Consider the following 7,983-nt stretch of genomic DNA (forward strand, 5'->3'; position numbering starts at 1 on the left):
AGGAACAAGAACCAGATATTGTTCCGTTGGAGTCTGTTTCTTCAGCCTTATGGGCTTAACGTGACTCATATCAAGGGAAATGACAATGTTATTGCAGATGCACTTTCTAGAGTTTAGGCTAATCTAACAGTCAATTGCCGAATAACCTCATTAGAAACAACAAACAGAACAATAATAATAAAAAATAAAAATAAAAAATAAAAAACCGAAAAGCTGCAAACCGTTTGTTAACTGGTATTCACATAAAAAAATAAAATTAAATAACAATAATAATTTTAAAAGAAAATGTGATTTTCTTTTTACTCCAAAATCCAGGTGGTCAAGCAATGTTTCGAAATGAATGTCTATTACAATTTATTAACAACTATCTTACTTTTAATGACAAAATCGTTTTATCAATTACATGGAACAATTCATTCTGTTCTAACAAGTCTATATATTCTAACTCTTACTCTCTTCATTTATTTCATATTTTCTCTCTTTTCAGGTTCTGCATTTGTAAACTTGAAGCTGGATCAAAGTTCTTGCATTTAAGGGCTTTATTTTATTTTTTTTTGATTAAATGGCTCATGTTGCTATGGAAAGGTTTCATATATATATATGTATATAAAAGACAAAAAAGTCTTGCAGAGTTAAGTCACCTTGTTGTATTGGCATATGTTTTTTTTTCATGTGATATTGGAATTCCTTAGGAAAAAAAAGAAGCTTGTTATTGACTGAAGTTTTCTGCATCTCTTCTTGTAAAGGTTTTTTGATGCTACGTCTTAACTATACACTTGAATGGATTTTTTGTGTTTGTTTTCATATTCCTCATTCTTCTGAGTGTTATAATGTTATGTTATTTCAACATGCTCCTTTAAATGAAAGAAAGTTAAATTGCTATAACTTTCTTCTTCTAAGGGGGGAGGTATGTCATGTACATGTGCGATTCTTGTCAGCGCATGGGGGGGGGGCCTTCGCGTAATAAAAGAAGTGTCAATGTAATTTTATGAATTATTGTCTCTATTTCCGTTCTTTTCTGTTTTATATTGTTGATGGAGTTGTTGTGATAGTCATACCAGGAAGGGTATTTTATTAAGCTTCCCTCCTTGATATGACAGTGGGGAATTGTTTAGGTCTCCAGTTACTTAAAACACGATATGGTCCTTTTATCTATAAAATAAGACCAATTTTATGAGAAATTTACAATTCTAAGAGCAACATTTTCAAACGCCGATCGGAAAGATCCTCTTCAAAGCTGATTACGTATATGATAAGTTCACACCAACGGCGCTTTGATGGCGCTTTAAAGCGGCGTGCAAAGCGGCGGCAAAGCGTAACAAAACTTAATTATAGCGTAAAGACCGCAATAGAGCATGAGAAAGCTTTGAGCAATTCGGGACACTCGGAAAGAGCGCCAAATTTTTTAAAACTGTTTAAAATTTGAAGCGATCTGTCACGGATTGCGTAAAGCGGGGAGAGTGTATTAAAGCTTATCAAAGCGTCACAAAGCTTAACAAAGTCGTAGGAAAGCTTAACAGAGTTTAAGAAAGCTTGGTTCAAAGCGGTGAACCCACTTTGTACGCTCTCACATATAAAATTGATTTTCTTACTAATTTTTTAATTAGTAAAAATCAATTTGTAATAATTTGTAATAATCAATTAAAAAAAAATGCGTATTTTAAAGATCTTTTATCGCACATATCTAAATTTCAAATTCTGCAACTTGATTCCTTTAAATTTTCACTCCTGATTTACAATAGTAGTATTATCTGATTTGTCATGGGTAAAAAATCAATAAAGTCTGTATTTATATTTTTACAAGCAGATGAAATACATAACATCAATAATGATAATAACATCTTCACAAGTACACATAATACAACAATTATTTCAAACTAATATTAAAAATAAACAAAGTTTGCATATGGGAGAATGTTCTTATTTCCAGACACAAAAGTCTTTATCTCCATCATTTCCTCCTGACGATATCTGAGCCACTCCTTTCTTAACTCAATCAGGAAGTACCACCCCAGCCATTCTTTGTTGCCAGTCACAGCACCCACCGGAGAGAAGTATTCTCTGAGATGATCTCTCTGATGTCTGTCATCCACAGTGGCGATGTTCCCCCTTGCAGGTGGTTGCGGAACATCTTCCCAGTGAGGTCCATCTCTCCATGCCCCTGGTGCGAAGTTGTGCTCTTCATCTTCGTGGTCCACGGCATTGGCTGCCAGCGCCATCCTCCTCCTCAGCAGGTTGTGGAGCACTACAGCATTCTCCACCAAATCCCTGACGTTATCTACCTTCTGTTCCAGTGTTCCTAACAGGCACCGGAACCGGTTGGCCATGATGCCAAAGACACTCTCCACCACTCTTCTCCCCCTGGAGATCCCGTAGTTGCATATCCTCTGTTCATCTGTAATCCCTCTTCTACTGTATGGCTTCATCATGTAGCTCTTCAGGGCAAAAGCATCGTCACCCAGGATGAAGTAGGGAATATCAGGCTGATTTTCTCCAGGGAGAGGGCATGGTGGGGGCAGCCCTATGGACCCATCTTCTAGGCATTCGAGGAGCTCAGAGTCTGTGAATATCTGGGAGTCAGACATGTTTCCTTTACCTCCCAGCTCAATCCAGATGAACTTGCAGGCGTGCCGGAACACTTTCAGTTTTAGGGGGGGGGGGCAAAATCTCGAAGTGGGCATAATATTTTGACAGCGTGAGATACCGAAGCGATCGAGCGGGAGTGGGTGTGGGACCCCCCACGGAAAGGACTTTGTGTAAAAATGGAGTATACAAGTTGCGTTTCTAATGGGGTGTTGCAAGAAAGTTACGTTGCAATTGATTGCAAATCGACTGCAACTTTGCAGCCGATCCCGATCGACTGCAACTAGCAATCAATCGCCAATTTGCGTTGCAAGAAAAAGGCTTGCGATTGAACGCAAGTTGCAGCTGATTTGCAGACGATTTGCAGCTGTAAACAGGGTCTGCAGCACAAGACTAGCTGATGAAGCAAAATAATCCTTGCAATAATCGTGATTGTGGAAGAGAGTAAGTAGAAAATATTCATTTTTCACTGCTTTCTTTCTCCATTATGTATGTTTTCAGAGAATTTATATGTTTTAGACCTATGCCAGGGAAAAAATTATTTTGTAAAATGTGAAAATGTATCTTTATCGCCAGTCGAAATTTCACCTTCAAATTTTTTTTTACCACACAGTTTAAACCCAGTCCCACACTTGACTTTTTGTGTCGGTAATGCACTGTTGTACCAACAACACGGCAGGACATTCCCGGTGCAGTGCTGTTAAAAATCACCCTGAAGCAAGTAAATTTGTAGGCTCTAATTATGTATGAAACATCGAAAATGACCTTAAAAGATTATTATTGTTCATATTTGAAATGATTTTTAAGTTATATAAGTTTCAACGGCTAATAATCATCCAGTAAATGGATTCAATGCAGTCGAATGGCCACAACTTTTAAGAAACACTCGACAGAAAGCAATTTTTTGTTTTTAACTTAAAGGATTTTTAATCTAACGTTAGGCTTTAAATCAAAGACTTCCATTATTAGATCCTCTCCATTAGTCTCTCTTTTTTAAGAGTCTGTCTAACCTCCCTTTTTATGACTTTCCTTTGCCTGGCCTGGGATAGAATGAAAATTTTGCTCTTGACTTTGGAGGAATTGTTTAGATTTATTTAATATTATTTTATTTATTTATTCCTTTATTTTTAATTTTTTGGAGGGGGGGGGGGGTTCTCCACATTTTTCGCCAGGCCAAAAAAAAAAAAAAAAGGTATAGGGGGTCTACATGTGGGCCTGTATTATTAATTATTTTTAAAGATGTTATTGGGCTATTAAACCTATTGGCCACATCTGCCACATTCTTTGGGAAGTTTTAACATTGAACAGGGAGTTGCCCGCCCGGGGCTCTTTTTAAATTTTCTTACGGGCAGATTGCACAAGAGGTTCTTTGCAAGGACAGTCTATTTGTGTCGTTGATTTGTAATGATGTGCCGTATGAGTCACATTTTTAATATCCATCACATATAAATATAAAAAGATATAGGGCCTACATGTAAGCCTAAATAAATCAATTTTTTAGATTCAATATGTAGGTCTACTATGCCGGGGGGAAGGTACTTAGATTTGGTTTGGACAAAGGTGTGCGGCTGAAGGTTTGAAACCCGTACCCATATTTACAGGTCATTTCGGCTAAAAAGGTACCCATTATTAGGGATTCATTACAGGGGCGGATCCAGGATTTCCACAAGGGGGGGGGGCACATTTTCGCCTGGAAAACTTGACAAGCAAAAAAAAAAAGAAAAAAGTTATCGCCCAAAATGTAAGGTAATTTTGTATTTGCACCAAAGACAAGAGTAGAATATGGACCCATGTTTAAGGCCAGTATCTAAAAATTGGGCCATGTTTAGGGATTTTCCAGCATAAAATCATACCCCATGTTTAGGGATTTCTTCCAAAAAGGCGACCCATTCCAGCGGCACATCCCCATATGCATTATTTTGTGAGTCCCCCCCCCCCGGGCTACTATTTAACTGACTCTAGTCTTAACTTGATTTTTATGCAAGCACATGAGGTGCTATATAGATGACAGATTTTTTTTCACTTTAAATTGTTTAATGGATGATTACAATGCTTTTCCAGGTGCTTACAGTAAAAGGGTGTCTCATATGGTGCATCATTATCATTTTATTAATATTGAATGCATAATCATGATTTTTTTTTTTTACATCCTTTTACATCAAGCACAATACTCGGGGGGGGGGGCATATGGTCCCCCTTCACATTTTTCAGAATAAATCTGCCACTCAAAATTTTATTACCGCACCACTGACTGGCGTTTTACTTTCAAGTCTCGCGCAACTTTTGAGACCAAATTTGCAATTCCCAGGTACAGGGTCAGGAAATGTTGCAACATTGTGTTTGTTTAAGTACATGTCAGACAAAAACATGATTACATGTAAAAAGTTAATTGGGTAATTTTTTTTATTGACAATAGTAATTTAATGTCACTGATGAACTTTGTCTTGAAAAAAAAAAAAAAAAAATACATTTAAGAAGTTAAGAAAAAATATTTAAAAAAAAAACATGAAAGGATTTTTTTTTATACCAGATTTTTTAAAGTAAAGTTGTTAGGAATGCTCTAGAAAGGAATATGTACACCAAAGTTTAGCATTCTATTACAAGCTTTTTTTAGTAAATTAAAGCAAAAGGTATGATTCATAATTTTTTTTATTGCGCCGCCCATAGCTGAGGAACCATAGTACCCCTCCCCAGGACAGAAGTGACTTTAATCAAAACACCCTGGGACTACTATAATGATTAACACACTGGCAACTGAGCTTAACTTGTATATTAATTTCATGAACATGTTTTATCTCTTTGCTTTTTGCTTTTAATTGCTTACTACAGTTATGACAAGGAAGTCTGGAATAAACCGAACCACCATAACTGTGTCTGCTACCATGTGTGTTCTTGCAACCAGCTGATTGATTCATTTTATCAACTCTTGAATGGTAGGTTACATGTAAACTGTATTATTATTAATAATTCACCATGATTGTAATGCGGATGGGGGTGAAATCTGTACACATTGACCAAAGGATAATGCAAAATGAAAAAAAGGCAAACACAAATCTCTATCTTGACTGGACTTCTCAGCAATGAAGACATCCCATTGATGGGGGGGGGAGGGGAGTGGGCGGTTGTTGTGCTCATCCAAGGTGTACTGTATGAAAGTGTGTATTTTGCTTTCATTTATTTAATTTATTGCATATTTTAATTTCCATGATTCATTTATTTGGGGAAAAACAATCAGTTCACACTTTTTTAGATTACATCATGGCAAATTGCCAATTACTATGGTCTCAGGAGTAAGCCACTTTCCCTCTATCATATCATCATGTCGGTGCAAACAACGCCCTTACCAGCAGGCATAGGGGCATTTCTGCACCAATGGGGTGCACAAAAATGTTTTGCTAAGGGCGTTTTTACACTGAAAGGACAAAATTTGAACTAACCCAAGCTACATGTATGTATAGTTATGGGCTTGCATTATTTCCTATATTATTATTTTTTTATGGACAGGTTGATTATCAGAACTGAATTCAGAGCTGCTCCTGTCTGTAGTAAGATCATTTATAGTGGACTTCAGAATGAGGGCGTTGCTTGTTTAAAATCTTCACTCCATGAAGCTCTCCAAATTCATCTCAAATTAGACTGCTTCTGGAAACCAGATTTGTTCCTTCAAGCAGAGACGCTTGTGGCTTTCCTGACTGGACTTCTATGGATTCTTCATGCCAACCTTAAGGACTGTGGTCTTCTGCATGATACGTCAATTTCAAACAAGACATTCTGTGGTGAAACACTTGATGTAGATGATATGAAATTTTATTTCATATAACTGAATCTCAGAAGTAATTCCTCGGGAGCAAGAAACATTGAAAAATAAAAATAAAAGGTCCATCAATAATGAATGTCTTGAGCAGTGTTCTTTTTTTGTGCACAGATCAATGGATCTTTTCAAGTCCAAGCAGGGATGTAGTCAATGCTGACCTCGAGGCAACATTTTGCTGGCCTTGGTCCGAGTCACTGTACAGAATCTATGGGAAGTTCTCTCAAGCTGCCTCATGACTCGGAAGAATCAGCCTCGACCTCATCCCTGTATGCAAGTGTGATATATATCTACGATGCAATCTTATGATTAAAGAGAGCTTCAGATTTTGAAGTGTAGCAATCTCCTGAAATGTATGTTTTTTTGAAAATCAAACTAAAATAACTTAATTGGGCATGTTATTCATTATGATATGTATGAATGAAAGCATTTAAGCAATTTAGTGCTCTTGCAAAATAAATTCTGAGTTGTATTTACTGCAAACCCTCAGATATATTTATAAGCATTTGCCAGTGCATGAAGTGTTTTAATAAAGAGTGGCTTTTGTGCCTATGGAGAGTTATTATTTCTTCAACATTTCTTCATACAAATTATTTCAGAAATCACAATTTGAAATATTCCATGACCTCTGATAACAAGAGCACAATATTTTTGGTGATTGACACACTTTAAAATGATATTAGGAGAGAATGTACTGAAATTGTGTGAAAATAATGGCATAATTGCTGAAGAGGCCTATAAAGATTGAAAATAACATTATTTCAAGTTTTTCTTGAAAAAAACCCATGGAAAATTGAAAATGGCATAATTTACACAAGTTTTCAAAACAAAATACAAAAAAAAAAATCTGCTTTTTTAGTACACAAGCCTATGGACAATCAATTGAACGTAAATCGAACGCAAATTTTGCGCATCCTCCAAAATCTCACATAAGTTACGTTCGATTTGCAATCAATCGCAAAGCTTGCGCTTGATCTACGTTCAATTGATCAAACGCAACTTCTTCTTGCAACAGGATTGAACGTAACTTGCGTTCAATTGCAGATTTGCGTTTAATCGGAGGACTTATGCTCAATTTTGGGAGTTGCGTTCGATTTGCGTTCAATCGCAAGTTTCTTGCAACACCCCATAAGAGCATTCAAAAATAAATTTCTTGAGAATTAAACATAAAATTCACTACGAAAGACTATACTCATTATTAATGAGAACCTATGAAATCTACGCGCAAAACGATCGCTTCGGAATGTGGTTTACATGTCTGATCAATCAAATTACGTATTACGCTTATATTGACTCAAAATACCAGAAATTACATTTTTCATGCAATATCCTTTCAGAAACATTTATTTATGTACATTTACATACACGACGTGAGAGAGCACAATCATCATAAGTTTCAAGTAATTCCTGTCAGAACAAGGAGTGTATAAGCAGAAGAAGCGTAACAACAGAAACAAAAGAAATTATAATGAATGTCTTTTCAAATTCAAAATGTCATACTGTTCTGACGTGGCAGACGTCGGTAAGCACTTAAATCCCCATTCTATGCAAATTATTTTTGACATCAGCATTGGAGATAGTCCCTGATT

The 7,983-nt window shown here is 36.3% G+C and overlaps 1 long non-coding RNA gene across 1 annotated transcript; it reads left to right on the forward strand.

The window, feature by feature from the left end:
- The first annotated feature begins 2,797 nt into the window (after positions 1-2,797).
- On the forward strand, positions 2,798-6,472 carry LOC135157733 (uncharacterized). The gene is made up of 3 exons (XR_010296715.1): positions 2,798-3,027; positions 5,413-5,516; positions 6,088-6,472. It is a non-coding gene; the product is annotated as an uncharacterized LOC135157733 (long non-coding RNA).
- The last annotated feature ends 1,511 nt before the right edge of the window (positions 6,473-7,983 follow it).

Source organism: Lytechinus pictus, unplaced genomic scaffold, assembly GCF_037042905.1.
Source record: "Lytechinus pictus isolate F3 Inbred unplaced genomic scaffold, Lp3.0 scaffold_19, whole genome shotgun sequence".
Classification (NCBI taxonomy): Eukaryota; Metazoa; Echinodermata; class Echinoidea; order Temnopleuroida; family Toxopneustidae; genus Lytechinus; species Lytechinus pictus.